This window comes from Tetrao urogallus, assembly GCF_951394365.1.
Source record: "Tetrao urogallus genome assembly, chromosome: Z".
Lineage (NCBI taxonomy): Eukaryota > Metazoa > Chordata > Aves > Galliformes > Phasianidae > Tetrao > Tetrao urogallus.
The window spans coordinates 19771591-19785652 of NC_136816.1; positions in this window are offsets into that span (position 1 = coordinate 19771591).

Genomic DNA, 14062 nt, shown 5'->3' on the forward strand with positions numbered 1-14062 from the left:
CAACCGTGCTGCAGCACTTCTAACCTGCACTGTCCATCCACTGAGCTAACTTGCTAGCCACAATAGCAGGAGCCCTTTTCCCTGCAGGTCTTCCACCAGTTCCCACAGGCCTATGGGTGGTGGGAAGCGTTAACACAAAAGGGTCACAGTCAGTCCTGAGTAGGTTTCAAGGTCTGTGGGTGCCAAGCAGAGAGGAGCAGACTTCACTGTGGGAGGGGCAACTTCTGCATTCAGAGGAATGTGGATATCCTCTGTGGTTATCACGAGATATGTGTTCCAAGCTGTGCTGGTCACAGGGGTAGCTGTAGCTCTGTCACAGGGCCTCAGGGAATTTGAATGGGGGACAGGGCAAACTCCTTCCCACCCCCATCTCCAGTTCTGTTCCGAAGAGCAATACCAATCCGCCAGCTCCTCTGATTGCCCTTATATGGAAAAGCAATAAATTACCACTTCTGTTCATTCTGCTTTGGTTCAGTGCCAGCCTTCCTACACTCTACAGAAGTCTTTATAGGGAACAAGCCATTACAAGGTGCAGATGCAAAACCACTGGTGCAACCTTTGACTAACTTACTGCTGGGCAAAGGGACAGCCATTAATAGAGAACTCTGATCTGAGTCAGCATCCTAACTAGGAGCAGGCCAGAAATGATAATAAAAACAGAGAAATAGTGGATAGCTAAGCTTGCTGATATTGCAAACCTTGTCTGTATTTCACAGAAATCTTCAGTCCATCAGCTTGGCCATTGGAGTGAACTGCTTCCAAAAATATTCCATGAAACAATGTGCATTCCTGCCTATAGGAGCAGTCTGAGGCCATCCCACCCAGCTGGACAGGTCGGGTGGCACAGAAGTTCTGTGTGTGTGCAAGAATCAGAAACACAAGCAATAACAAAGCCACTGTTTTTTTCTTCCAAAAGTTTTTGAACCTGATCACAAATACGCTATATGCAGGAATTACCAGCTATCCCCTGTGAGTGAAAGGCATTAAAACCAATCATTAGACAAGACAAATATGGCTTATCAAAGAGTTATTACATGTATTCTTTGTTTGTAGGCAGCCATATAGGAGGATTGCCTCATTTGCATGTTGCCAGGAAGCCTGAGTTTGTCACAGATTGAACTGATCAAAAGTGATCACAGAAACTAGTCTGACTCCACAAACCTTATACAGGGTAACTGAAGTCATCAAGCAGCAGGTACGGGCTATTGTTTGCTCAACACCTACAAACCCAAATCTTTCCCCTCCTGATTCCCAGCTTCTGTCTTCTGTTTCTACCATATGGTATTGCTGAAGAACCTGTACATGTGGTACAGAATACTTAATTTTGTTTTTTACTTAACCCAACAGTTCTCTGCTCTCTTCTGTGCAGGTACGTGCTGAACGAGAACACTCCTCTCAAGGAGAAAGAAAATCTCTTGTCCAGGGGAGAAGCTGCTTTGGCTGCCTCATTTGTTTTTTCTGCCTTAAACTGGGTCTGCTCAGACTGCCTTGCAAACGAGGATAGTGCATGGACACAGAACTCCTTCCTAAATGTTGCTATCTGGATTGATTTTCACGTGGAATTTTTTCATCCATACTTTGTGACCCAGGCATAACAAACGATTTTTATTTTTATCTGTACTTGTTTTGAGGGAGGCACTCCTTCTTTGTGAAGAATGTTACTTTTGCAGATTATCAGCTAGGTATGTGCACTGAATGATGTGTGTTGAGGGCACCAGAAGGGATTGGAGCATGCAAGTGCTGCTGAGACAAAGCTGAGGGACTCTGTGTATGTGCACTGCAATACAGCAGAAATCCAGATAGTTGGCCAGCCTGGAGATAAGTTTGCTCACAGCTATCTTTATAGATAGCCTGAGTGACACATAGCTTGAGCAACCTAGAAAAGACAACCAAAGGGCTCAAACCTAGAAGTAAAATGTGAAACAAACCATCTGGGCAGATATAAGTGCATTGTAGCATGCATTTGCTTTGGTATGTCAGAGGGAAAAGTATATTTGAGTATACTTTTATCAATTGCAACTGCAATTTCTCTGGAAAGTCTTGCTGAAGCTGATAGTACTTTAAGGTATGTTTTGCAGCAGTGCACTCAGCAGTCAAACAGACCACTTCTGGTTTGGTGCAATCTTTCCAGTTCTACACATGCTTGAACTGATGCACTCTCTTCAAGCTCACAGTCCACCTCTGTTCACAGCCTTTCATCGAGGGCTGCTAACCATGGGTGGTTGTGCTCCTTGCAGAGGGTGGAAAGTCCAAGCACTCTGCAGTGTAGGCAATCCCCTCACATAACTCACAGCATGAGGGGAATTCATGATCTCAGATCTTTTTCCCAGGTGCCACATCACATCTATCATGATAGATCCTCCTTCTTGTAGCACATGGAATGAAGTAGCATGAAACTAGTAAAACACAGAATAATCTGTGGAAGCAAAGGAAAGTAGGCAAACGTAGACTTCTGAATCTAAAGTTATCGTACAACCTACTACTTGTTTTCAGTAGTTCCATACTTTTCTTATTTTTTCCACACTTTCACAGTGCCCAGTAACTCTGCCTGCTGGTGCTAGAGGAGAGGAAGCAGTCTTTTCCTTGTCAGTGGCTGTTTCTTGGCACTGAGAAGAATCTAGATGTACGGCTTTTGGAGCATGATTATTCCAGACTCCCTCAAATAACTTGTATTTGCCCAAGAAGTGATCTTCTCTCAGCATGGAATACATGAGATATGCCTTCTCATGAGCTGAAAAATCATCAAGCCAAAATTCACCAACTGTGAAGACATTCCTAAACTGTAAATTAGTCTCTGTTACCATAATGTCCCAAGATCTGGGATCCTTTTAATGTTTGTTTACCCAGTGAGACACTCATCAGTGTCTATACTGTGAGACAGACTAGGTCTTAAGGCAAAGACTACCGCTGCATTATTAGTAGAGTCTGGCCTTTCAGACCTAAGGGAACCACACTGATGCCCCTTTGCAGTGATGGAGTAGCATGGGATCAGAAGTAGTAAAAATGGCTGGCTGAACCAGGATGTTGCTTTGTTTCCTCTTCTTTCCTAGAACTCAACTTGCTCATAAAACTGATTTTGAATGTTTTTCTGGTATTTTGTTTTGTGTTTTTTTTTTTTTCCTATAGTTCTCATATTTCCTGATTTAAAACATGCTTGAATCTAAGGAGTCTGAAAAAATCTTTTCTACTCTTAATTAGGTTCAAAGTGCCTGGCAGGAAAGAGACTGATGAAAAAATTTTATGAGCACTGGGAGACTTGCTTTCAACTGCTGAGCCATCCATAGTCTCTGTAGGTGATTCACTTAATCTATTGCACTATCTCTGTTCTGCATATTTTTAATAGCCTTTAATGAGAATAGAACTCATTAATGATTGTTGGACAGGGAGGCAGCAGGAAGGTGTGGGCCCACAAAAGCATAGATAACAGTGTAGAGAAAAAAAAAAGGAAATAACATGCTGGTTCAAACCCATGCTCCCCAGCAATGCCTTCAGGGGGAGGAGGGTTGGGGAAGGGGAAAAAAAGAAAAAAACAGTCCTGAAGCTCTAAGGTTGTTCTCCAGAGTGCCTGCACTACGTGTTCGTAGTGAAAGCAATCATCATGGTCAAGTTATTCCCAAAGCCAAAAGCCCCAAATGGCTCTGTGTCTTCCCTCAGCATCAAACCTGTTGTACAACCCTGCACAAGCAGCAGTCACATGCAAATAGTCATCACTCCACTTCGGCAGGAATTTGCCCGAAAGTAACCTTTCTCCCCCCTCAAAGCAGTGGTATTGTTTAATTCCCTTCTCATGTTAGTCTCCTGATGGGCTGTTTCACTGTGGCTGTCAGGCAGCAGCAAGTGAAAAGTGAAGAAGGAAAGGGAGCCAGGAGGAGCCAGTTTGCAAATAAATATATAATTATGTATAAATATATACGTATTTAGGTATATGTTGAGATTTTAGAGAGGAGTGGTGCTGGAGGCTGCTGATCTCAGAGAGTTCAAGCTTTGCTTTCCTCTAGAGGCAGGAGAAAGCTTAATTTCTATGGTGGTACTACCCAGAGTGGAAATCTGTCATATATTTTTATATATTCTTTTCTCCTCTCTGATTTCTCCCATGCATTTCATTCTGAGAAGGCTTCTGCAGAAACTGAACAGCCTGAAGATGCAAGGAGTCACACTGTGACCCATGAGCCACACAAGAGAGAGAAAGGTCAGGAAAAGTTCTAGAAAGATCTGTGCCCTTGAACATTAATCTGGAGGCTGGGGGCAGGGGACAAATTATATTTGGAAGAAGGCGAGTAACGTGACAAGGATGCTGTGAGTAACTTCTTGCTGCCCACTCATGCCATTTGCATGCCACTTCTTCCTAGTCTTCCTACTGCTTTCATACTGTTTCCTCTTTTACAGCAATCAGTTCCCTTCTCTATCTGCTGGTGTAACCTGCTCCATGCCCACCCATGCCAGAAGAGGAAGGCCACTGAGATTGCGGCTTTCCTAGAATGTGTTGGGGTACAGCTCATAACGACCCCTGTTGAAGAGAGAAAATGGCTCATTAGCTTTGCCTACCGCTCTCTGACATCTCCCCGTCCTTCAGTCAAGATTCCCTTGCTTCTAACTGAGCCTTCTGTTCCTCTTGCTGACTTATCTCCCGACTAAGGGGCCTCTGAAGGAGGCAAACAAGTATCGCAGGGACCGATAATGTGTAAGAGCCATTTTCAGTGTGCAGCAAGAGGGACACACAAAGCCCACTCACAGCTCCGTGAGAATATCCCAGACTCAGCCCAGTTTTCTTTATGAAACATGTAAGCAGGACCTGGTTTTCAGTGAGCACTCAAGGATATGTTTCTCCAGAACATGCAGAGGTTCCTAAGCATCTCCTTCTGACTCAGCCTTGTACCAGGAGAGTACAACAGAGCATTTGAGCCAATCCACTTGCTGTTCCATACACAACATGAAGAGCTCACACACTGCTGCTGAAAGTTTTCTTCAGCCAGAGTTGGCAGAAAGTTAGAAAATGTGTGTGTGTGCTCTGTAAACATTTTGTAGCACATTGATCATAAAAATAATAGATGAGTCTAGAAAAGGACTCTTGCAACCAATACTCCTATCAGCAGAACTCAAATATCCATGGTGAGAGTACGAGGCCAGACAGCTGTCCCACCTGCAAGGGAGCCCTCAAGCACACATCCCTCAGAACATTCTTGGTAGTGTTGTAAAAGGTCATTCTCACCTCCATCTTTATTTTCAGGCATTTTTCAGTCAGAGCTGAAAAACATCTGAGCCTATTAGCACTGCAAAAAAGAGAGGGAAGGATGAGATTCCTGAGCTTACTGTTGTATCAACCACACCATCAAGGAGAAAGGGTTGCATTCATGCCTCTCAGAGAGAGAAAGTGTGGCCACTGACAATCCATGACAATGTGTCTGGTAAAGGATACCATGGGAAATTGAGGGTATCAGACCAAGATGTGCTGAGCAAGAAGGACCAAGCCAGCTAACCTCTGCAGTCTCACAGGGTGGGAGGTTGAGCACAGCTGGTATCCTCATACTGCATGGATGTGCCTAGCTTATCTTCAGCACTCAGTCTTCAAAGTATCGAGTTACTAGGAAAGCTGCTTTTTCTCCTCTCTCTCTCCCTCACTGGTTTTTAACAAATGTGAAAGGTGCTGATAAATACTGCAAGTGAGTGATACAGTATTTACTCACTCACGCTTCCCATTTGTGAAATTATTTGTCTCAGTATTGTATGGTAAGGATCCTTGGATCATTCTTACATTACTCTGTCCTTCACAGCAATGGCTGAGGCCTGAACACTGACCAGTCTCTTCTCCTTTCCATCAGGCTCTGCTGATTTCAGCTACTTGAGGTGCTATACTGGACCTTTCTGTCCTTTGGGAAAAGTTGTTCTCAGAGTTTCTCCCAAATGCTCACTTTTTCCTCTTACTACCTATTTTCCACATGACAGCTGTACCAAAATCCTTTCATAAAGACAACAGAAATATTTTCTGATAGAAAGTGCTATGTGATGTGATCTTCTGTAACAATCCTTAAACAAAAGATCTATTTTACTCTTGGTCCTGGATCCTATTGGACTGTTCCTATTCTCCATGTTTCACTTCCACTGTCTCCTTTCTGGCTTAGCTAATGTCATTACAGATGACTTTCCTTAAGGCAGAGAGCTATGTATCGCCTCTTCCAAAGTTGCAACATCTTGAGTGCCAGTAACAGTAATATAGGTAACCCACAGGTCAAACAGGTCACTCGCTCATGGAATGCATTTGCCAGGCAATGAGAATAAGGGCTCTTTCCTGCTTTGGTGTGATGGTCCTTCACTGCCTTGATATATTCACTGAAGTTTTGTTAGGACCACATGCACTGTAGACCAAGTTTGGTCTGTAAGGAGCAGGCTGTTAATCCTCTTCTCTGGATTTAATATCTTTTATTATTCTATTTCTAGAAATATTTAACACAGTACTCAAACTCAAGTAAAATATGTATGTGCTGGGACTTTCACCTATCTAGCCAAGCATGTAAGAGTTAATCCCCCTCACAACATACATAAAACACCACATAGAAATAAATGCATTCCTTCTTAAGGACATTGCATGTACATCAACAATTAGTGCTTTAGAAACAAGACATGGAGTAGAGAGGATATCCTGTATGTGATATAGAGTCCATAGTCCTCAAAATTCACAAAGTCCAAATAAGAGACTACTGCTACTTATTTAAATGAACTTACAGTGCAGTTGACAGAGACGGTTTCACAGATTGGTACTTCTATTCTGTTATGTCAGGTAGCCAACTCACAGAGAACTTGGAAACACCTACCTTATTATCTCAGTACACTGTTTTCCTCTGCCTATCTGTGTTAGCTTAAGCCAGAAGCTGGAGGTAAAAGACATGTAAGCAAGGTAGATAAGGAGGTAAAGGCAAAAGAGTGTTGCAGAGACCTTGTTAAAGAATTAGCTAATGTAGGCTTATCTCCCAGCTGTCTGGAGGTAGGTAGTCTCACAGAGAATAATAGACAATTCACTGGGCTCCTAAGAGGTCAATCCAGGGAGAACAAAGGTGCTGGTATCAAGGCAGGATGCTGAATTCAGCAAACTTGGTCAAAAGAGAAATGAAAGGAGAAATGAAGAGCAAGATTCAGCATCTACCTACTGCAAGTTTAGGGAGAAGGTCAGAGAGACTTAGTCATTGTTGCTTTCCAGAACTCTTTGGCAACTTGGCTGTACTTTGTCTGGAAGAAAACATAACTGCAGTTATTTCTATCCTTAAGATGCCCAAGAAAAAGTCTTAAACACAATTGTCCTATTGTATTACCAGCTAACAAGATGTCACCATGGGAATTCTGTCAGAGAACGGCTAAAAACAAAAAAAAAAACAACATGGCAAATCCTGCAGACAAGTAATGTAAATGCCTCAGTGAGGGCTGCTTATGAAGGAACACTGGAAAAGGTGCCCCAAACAAGTCATATGCAGGAAGGACTTACTCTCTTTTTATGCTTCCCCATGCATACTCAAAATGATGCTTCCAAATGCAGAAGGAGAGAAATGACACAACTTTAAGTGCAATTAGATGCCTAAATTTCAATTTTAAAACATCCAGCCAGAAAAATACCATTGTTTTTTCACTCTAGATTTAAATCAACATGCACTGAGTGAGGGATTGAAGTTACTGTCCAAAGAATGTTCCTCAGCATTTCTCTGATTTCTGCCCAGGGTTTCTAAATTCACTGAAATTAAAGGGAAAGCAAAGAACTACAGCAAGACATACAAACAGAGCTCTGTAAAGAAAAAGGGGGTGAAAAACCAGAAAGTAACTTGAAAGTCTTGAATCAGCCATTGTGTTTGTATTTGGTTAGAAGTTACTTCCTCCGTCATTGTCCTGTGATCCCCAAATGAAGAGAGGACTGATACTGAAGCAGTGTTTCTGTTGCAGCAAGTCTGTTCTGTGTCTCCTGTTTAAGGCCTCAGAAATAAAATCAGAGAGATTAAAATCTACTTTTTACTCTTGTACTGAAAACCTTTCTAAGCAAAGGGCAAAATTTTGCCAAGATAAACAAGAAATTTTGGCTTAATTTTGTGTCTGGTTATAAATACATTTTAAAAAGGGGAAAAAATTAGTCATATATAAATAATAGCTCAATTACATTCAAGAATATGTGGGTGGGTGTTCTGGGTGGAATAATTTGCTAAGGCAGAACTCTTCTTTACTTTTACTCTTCCTCTTAATTTATTCCTCTTCCTTAGTAACTAACAAGCTGAATATGTACTTCTACTTTTCAACCTTTATTTATATCTTGCTCTTTGTTCTATTATCTGGTTATTTTTCTGTTATGGGTCTTGATATATCATTATCACCCTTCTTTAGGATTTGTTTTTATGGACTAAATGTTTTTAGTAGAGATAACACAATAAAGTGCAGTAAAGCACCTAATTGTGTACTTAACCTCAGGCGCACGCTTCTATTTTCTTGATGTCAGGAGAATGTGTATTTAAAATCTATGCTAAATAGCTTTGCTGTATTTTAGCATGGCTGATTTCACTGATTTCACAGTGCAGTACGGTGCAGCCTGCTGCAACACTGAAGATTCCTTCCCTCTTGCCCCTTCTTGGGTACTTTTTGTCTTTCTTTTTTCTGTGCTTTTTTTTTTTTCCCTTTTCTTTTTTCTTCTGTTATTACTCTCAAAATGGGCACTGTCATGTAAGACAATGCTCCAAAATTTAGACTTTAGACAAGTCACCTGGCAGGTTCAGATCAGGAAACCATATGCTCCAGCTATACTACATCTTATTCTGCAGCTTGACAGCAGTAAGGAGTTCAAAAATCACTGTGATCATGCCTAGGAACACAGAGCAGAGAGCTGGAGTGAAATGACAGCATCCCTGAGAAGGCTTCTGTTCCTTATGGGAACGTCTGGCTTGCCAGCGAGGAGTTCAAGGCAAATTGTGGTCCTTGCTTGGCATCTTTTAAGTCTCTCATGCCCTTCTACGAGAGCTCCTAGATGTTAAGTGGGGTATTATATACCAGTTTTTTTTTTCTCCCTCTCATTTATTTATTTATTTATTTTTCAATTGAGTGCTACTTGCAGCACTGCAATTACGCTGTTTTGCTCAAGTATCCCGTTAATTTTCAAGACTGTGTAGACCAAGAGATACTGAAGAAATCTGTGGGAAGTCAACCACAGCTAGTATTTAACCTACCACTGGAGCAGAGCACAGCCCAACATTACGTATACTCATTTTGGTAGCCACCTTGAAAGGACCACAGGCAGGAAAATTTGAGCTGCTATATCATTTTAAAACTAAGGTATCACTCCAGGTGTTAGATATGCACTCAAGAGCCCATGAAGTCAAGTTCTTTACTATGAGAGTGGTGAGGTGCTGGAACAGGCTATCAGAGAGGCTGTGGATGCCCCATCCCTGGAGGTGTTCGAGGCCAGATTGGATGGGGGCCTTGGGCAAACTGGTCTAGTATTAAATGGGGAGATTGGTGGCCCTGTCTGTGACAGAGGGAGGTTGGAGGTTCATGATCCTCAAGGTTCCTCCCAACCCAAACCATTCTGTGATTCTGTGTGTGATTCATAGTCAGAAAAAAGACTTTTCTCAGACTGTGGGAGTTGGATCAGGCTTCACACTGTAAGGGCAGTCAGCATCTTCATCGGAAACACAGAGTTGGTAGCCCTCTCCTCAGATCCAGCATCAACCATGGAAGAGGTTTTTAATCCCAAGGATTAAGGGAGCCTTGTATGGCAGCAGCTCTTCAGGCCACAGGAAGAAGCCCCAAAACATGCTATGCTGTGGAACGGAAACAAGGGCTTCAACAAAGCCCAAGTATCTGACAGCAGCAACAAGGAAACCTTTCTTTCGAATCTTTTCTTTTTCTTCTAATACTTCTTTTGAAAAAAAAGTGTGGCCATTTTTAGCTTTCTTTCAACCTGTTCTTGCATCAGAATCTGTTCCTGCTGCTCCCGATTTCCACAAACTGCTTCTACATATGAAGAAGCAAGGCTAACACTAGCAGTACTCTCTGTCTGGGAGTGTCCTTGTTTCATTACTTGGAGTATTCTAGGTTTAAACCTAATTGTGAGTTAAAAAAAGCCTCTGGTAGGTGGGGCAGCAGAAGACTTGTCCTGACTTCCTGGCGCTTTTGAGGACAGACACATGGCCAGCCAGCCTATCTCACTGTTCACCAGGTGCTTTGACACGGTGGGGTGATGAACAACAACAGAAACTCTCCACAGTCATTGGCAAGAACCAGGTCAAACGATATCGGGTTACTTCCCACGGGAAGGCCCTGCAGTGAAGAACACTGTGTTTATCAGACATGAATGGCTGGGAGATTACGTCACTGGACATAACAGCACCCACATGCTAACACCTGCTACACCCAAAGTGGGCCCTGTTTAGCATCTGCTTTTCTTATGTTGATGCATTGTTCTGGCTGAGCTAGCTTGAAACAATTTAGGAAAGCACCCTGAGCATTGCTGAGCAGAGATAGCACCACATACGGATGTAGAGGCATTGTTGAGTCAAGCTCTACATGGGATGTTCTGCCAAATGGTTCCCTTCCCTTCCTTTTCTCATTTCCTTGTTCTCCTTCACCAGAGAATGCTAATCCCTTTATTTGTTTATGCACAAACTGGTGACTTTCCAGACCTGCTATAAATGACATCTGGCCATTAGACTTTTCTGGAAAGGGACAGCAAGAGAAACTGGTAATTGACTTCCTGCATGATGACTTGATGGCAGTTCGATTGGTCCCCTTGGACATGTAGATTCTGATTTTGCTGTGTTCAGAATATGGATAGCACTGCACTAATAGCTGCCTTATTGCTAGCAAAAAGGAAAACAATACAGCTTCTTTAATTCTTGTCTTTTATTGAAAAATTGATTTCAATGCCTATTTCAGTTTTACTTCAACTCTAGAAACAACATATTTGCAATGTTTTGCTCATCCAAAGAAGCAAGCTTCTGATGTTTCATTCACAACACATTAAAAAAAAGCAGCCACACAACTGCCTGGAAGGAGAAAAGTGTATTCCGAGGCTTGTATTACAGTTTGTAATGGATAAAAAATGTGTTGATCATTTACGCATGTCTCCACGTCAAAGCTCACAGAAGTCCAGGATCAACCATGCATTTCATAAATGTGGAAAATGAGTAGTTTTCTCACTGATGGATTAGTTGAGTGCTCTCTCAAGAGCACTATAATGGAACCAGAGGAACTCTTACAGGAACTCTTCTTGGATTTAGGAGTTGTGGTGCATGAAAAGTTGTGCATGAGCCAGCGGTGTGTGCTTGCAGCCCAAAAAGCCAACAGCATCCCGATGCTCTGCATCAACAGAGAGGTAGAAGCAGGGAGAAGGAAGGGATTGTCCCTCTCTGCTCCTCATGCCTGGAGTGCTGCATCCAGATCTGTACTGTCAGCACAAGGAGGAATCGGAGTAGTTGGAGCGGGTCCAGAGGAGGCCATGAAGATGCTCAGAAGGCTGGAACACCTCTCCTATGAAGAAAGGTTGAGGGAGCTGGACTTGTTCAGCCTGGTAAAGAGAAAGCTTCAGGAAGACCTCACTACAGCCTTCCAGTACCGAAACAGAGCATATAAGCAGGAGGGAGACCAACTTCTTACGCAGTCTGATAAAGGAAAAGAGGAATGGCTTTAAACTTTAAAAGAGTGGAGATTTAGGTTGGATGTTAGGAAATTCATTACACAGAGGGTGGTGAAACCCTGGCAGAGCTGCCCAGTGAAGCTGTGGTGCCCCATCCCTGGAGGTGCTCAAGGCCAGGTTAGTTGGGGTCCCTAGGCAGCCTCAGCTGGTGAGGGGCAGCCCTGCCCACAGAAGGGGATTAGGATTGGGAGAACTTTTAAGGGCCCAGTCAATCCAAGCCATTCTGTTGTGATTCTATGACTTGAGATGGTAAGGTGCAATTCAGGAAGCCTTACACCCTGCAATCTACTTTTTAAACTGTGTACTCGTTGACATGAAAACATGTGCACATTTCAGACACTGCTGAAGAGCGTGGTGCTCTGGCACAGGAGAAAAAGCAACTATCTGCCACACTGCTAACTAAGCATGGAGACACCAAGAGACAGCACTTTCATTGTTGGATTCCAAAAATTCCTCAAAATTAAGTATGTAGGAGTAAATTCTAGGCTTTGTTCAGGATCTCTTTGCCTTGTAGATGTGGTAACTGGAATTTTTTTTTTGTCACAGTTTCTTTCCAGACTAGTATAGCTTTTTCTGCTTGTTCATGGCACTAACTGGTGAGAGAGATGGTGCTCGTCTGTCCTGCATAACTCCCTCCAAAAGCTGTACTCACTGCCATGAACAGCAGTAACCCCAGGGACCGTCACCTTCCCTGATGCAGCTGGGCATCTCAGAGCAGAATACTACAGTTATACTCCCAAGTACAGCTGCAAGCATCCAGGGGGTTCCTGTATCTTTTTTTCCTCCACAGAAAACAAATTTTCTGCTTTACCTATTAATGTGCTTATTGCTGTTATTGTGGTCTTTAAAAGAATACTACCATAATGTTATTACTGCAGATGAAGCAGTATGCGTGTACATATAGATAGGTAGATATTATATACAGGCCTGACTTATAAAGAGTCTTTTCAGTCGCCTAACCTACCATCTGACACATGGGAGCTAGTGCCCTTAAAACACTCCCATTCGTTCCCCTGCTGCATTTGGGTTCCTCCCTTGCCTCTGTTCCCTCTCTCATTCATTTTCCCAGGGTATTTCTGTATTCCCACTTCCTTTTTCCCATTCAACCTCCGTCTTTGTTCCCACCCCTTTTCCATGACATACTTACCCTCTGCTTGAAGTAGGAGCAAATTCTACTCCTGGTGAAGAGCTGTTTGAAACCAAGTTAGGGACTCTCTAATTACTCTTAATAATGTCCCAAATATGCAGGTTGCTATGAACCCCTCCCTCCCCACCACCAGTTCTACTGCTCCCCTTCAAAGAGCCTTGCTACAACCCCACTTTGCATCACAGGGTAATTGTGGTTGCTGGAGCCCACGCAAGTAAAATTGCTCTGGTCACAACCAGTCCTGATCTTAGCTGGGCACATGAGTGCCCAGCTAAGTGAATAATAACAGTGAAAAATGATTTTTCACTGTTATTCTCTTTGGAAAGTGTTGGTGTCAGGATGCAGTGCTGATCCCTATACACACAGGGTCAGAAGCATGAAAAGTACAGCACATTCCCATTCAGGTACAGGGAAGTGCAGAAGCATAGTTCAGCTATTTGTTTCCACACAAAAATAATATATATTTTTTTAAAGTAAAGGCTGTTTCAGAATGGCATGAAACTCAGAAACCTCAAACTCCAGCTGCCTCTCTGCTTTACTTGTGAGCAACACCCACAGGCATGCAGAGATTCTTCAGTATCTTGACTTCTGATGCTACCTCTTGGGAAATGCGAGCATAAAAATGCAAAAAAAAGAAAAAAGAAAAAAGAAAAAAAAGATCTGAACTTGTATTAAAAAAAAACAATTATCCCCATCTTCTTATCTCAGAATCCAAGTAAAAGGCTATGGACTTCACATATGGACATACAGTAGACTATTTCATCGAAATGAAACTAGTGAGTTTGGCACCAGTTTGAGAATTTTATTAAAACCACAGGTCTCCGTTTTGTACAAAACTGAGGAGCTTTCTTTTTTTAAAAGCTTATTAACCACACCAGAAATAATGCAGTGTAAATGGTTTGTTAATAAAAATCTTTCTGTAAGCTATATACAGGATGAATACCACACAACTGTATAAATGTAAAGACTCTCGGCAACTTCAGCAATATATACAAACTATCTTTAAACACATAAATATAGTATTTACAGCTAATAAATAACATTCACGCTAAATCATGTGTCCCCATGTAAAAGAACCTTCATTATTTTGAATCCAAGTTCCTTATGTGTTTGTATTAGATCCTGTATTAAAGGCATACCTGTTTACACAAATTTTATTTCCAGAGAGCTTTCACTCTTAAAGAGAAAACTGCAACAGAATGTGAAGTCTAGAGAGAATGTATCATTGTATTTATTTTTAGAGGCCCCAAAAGCAGTGG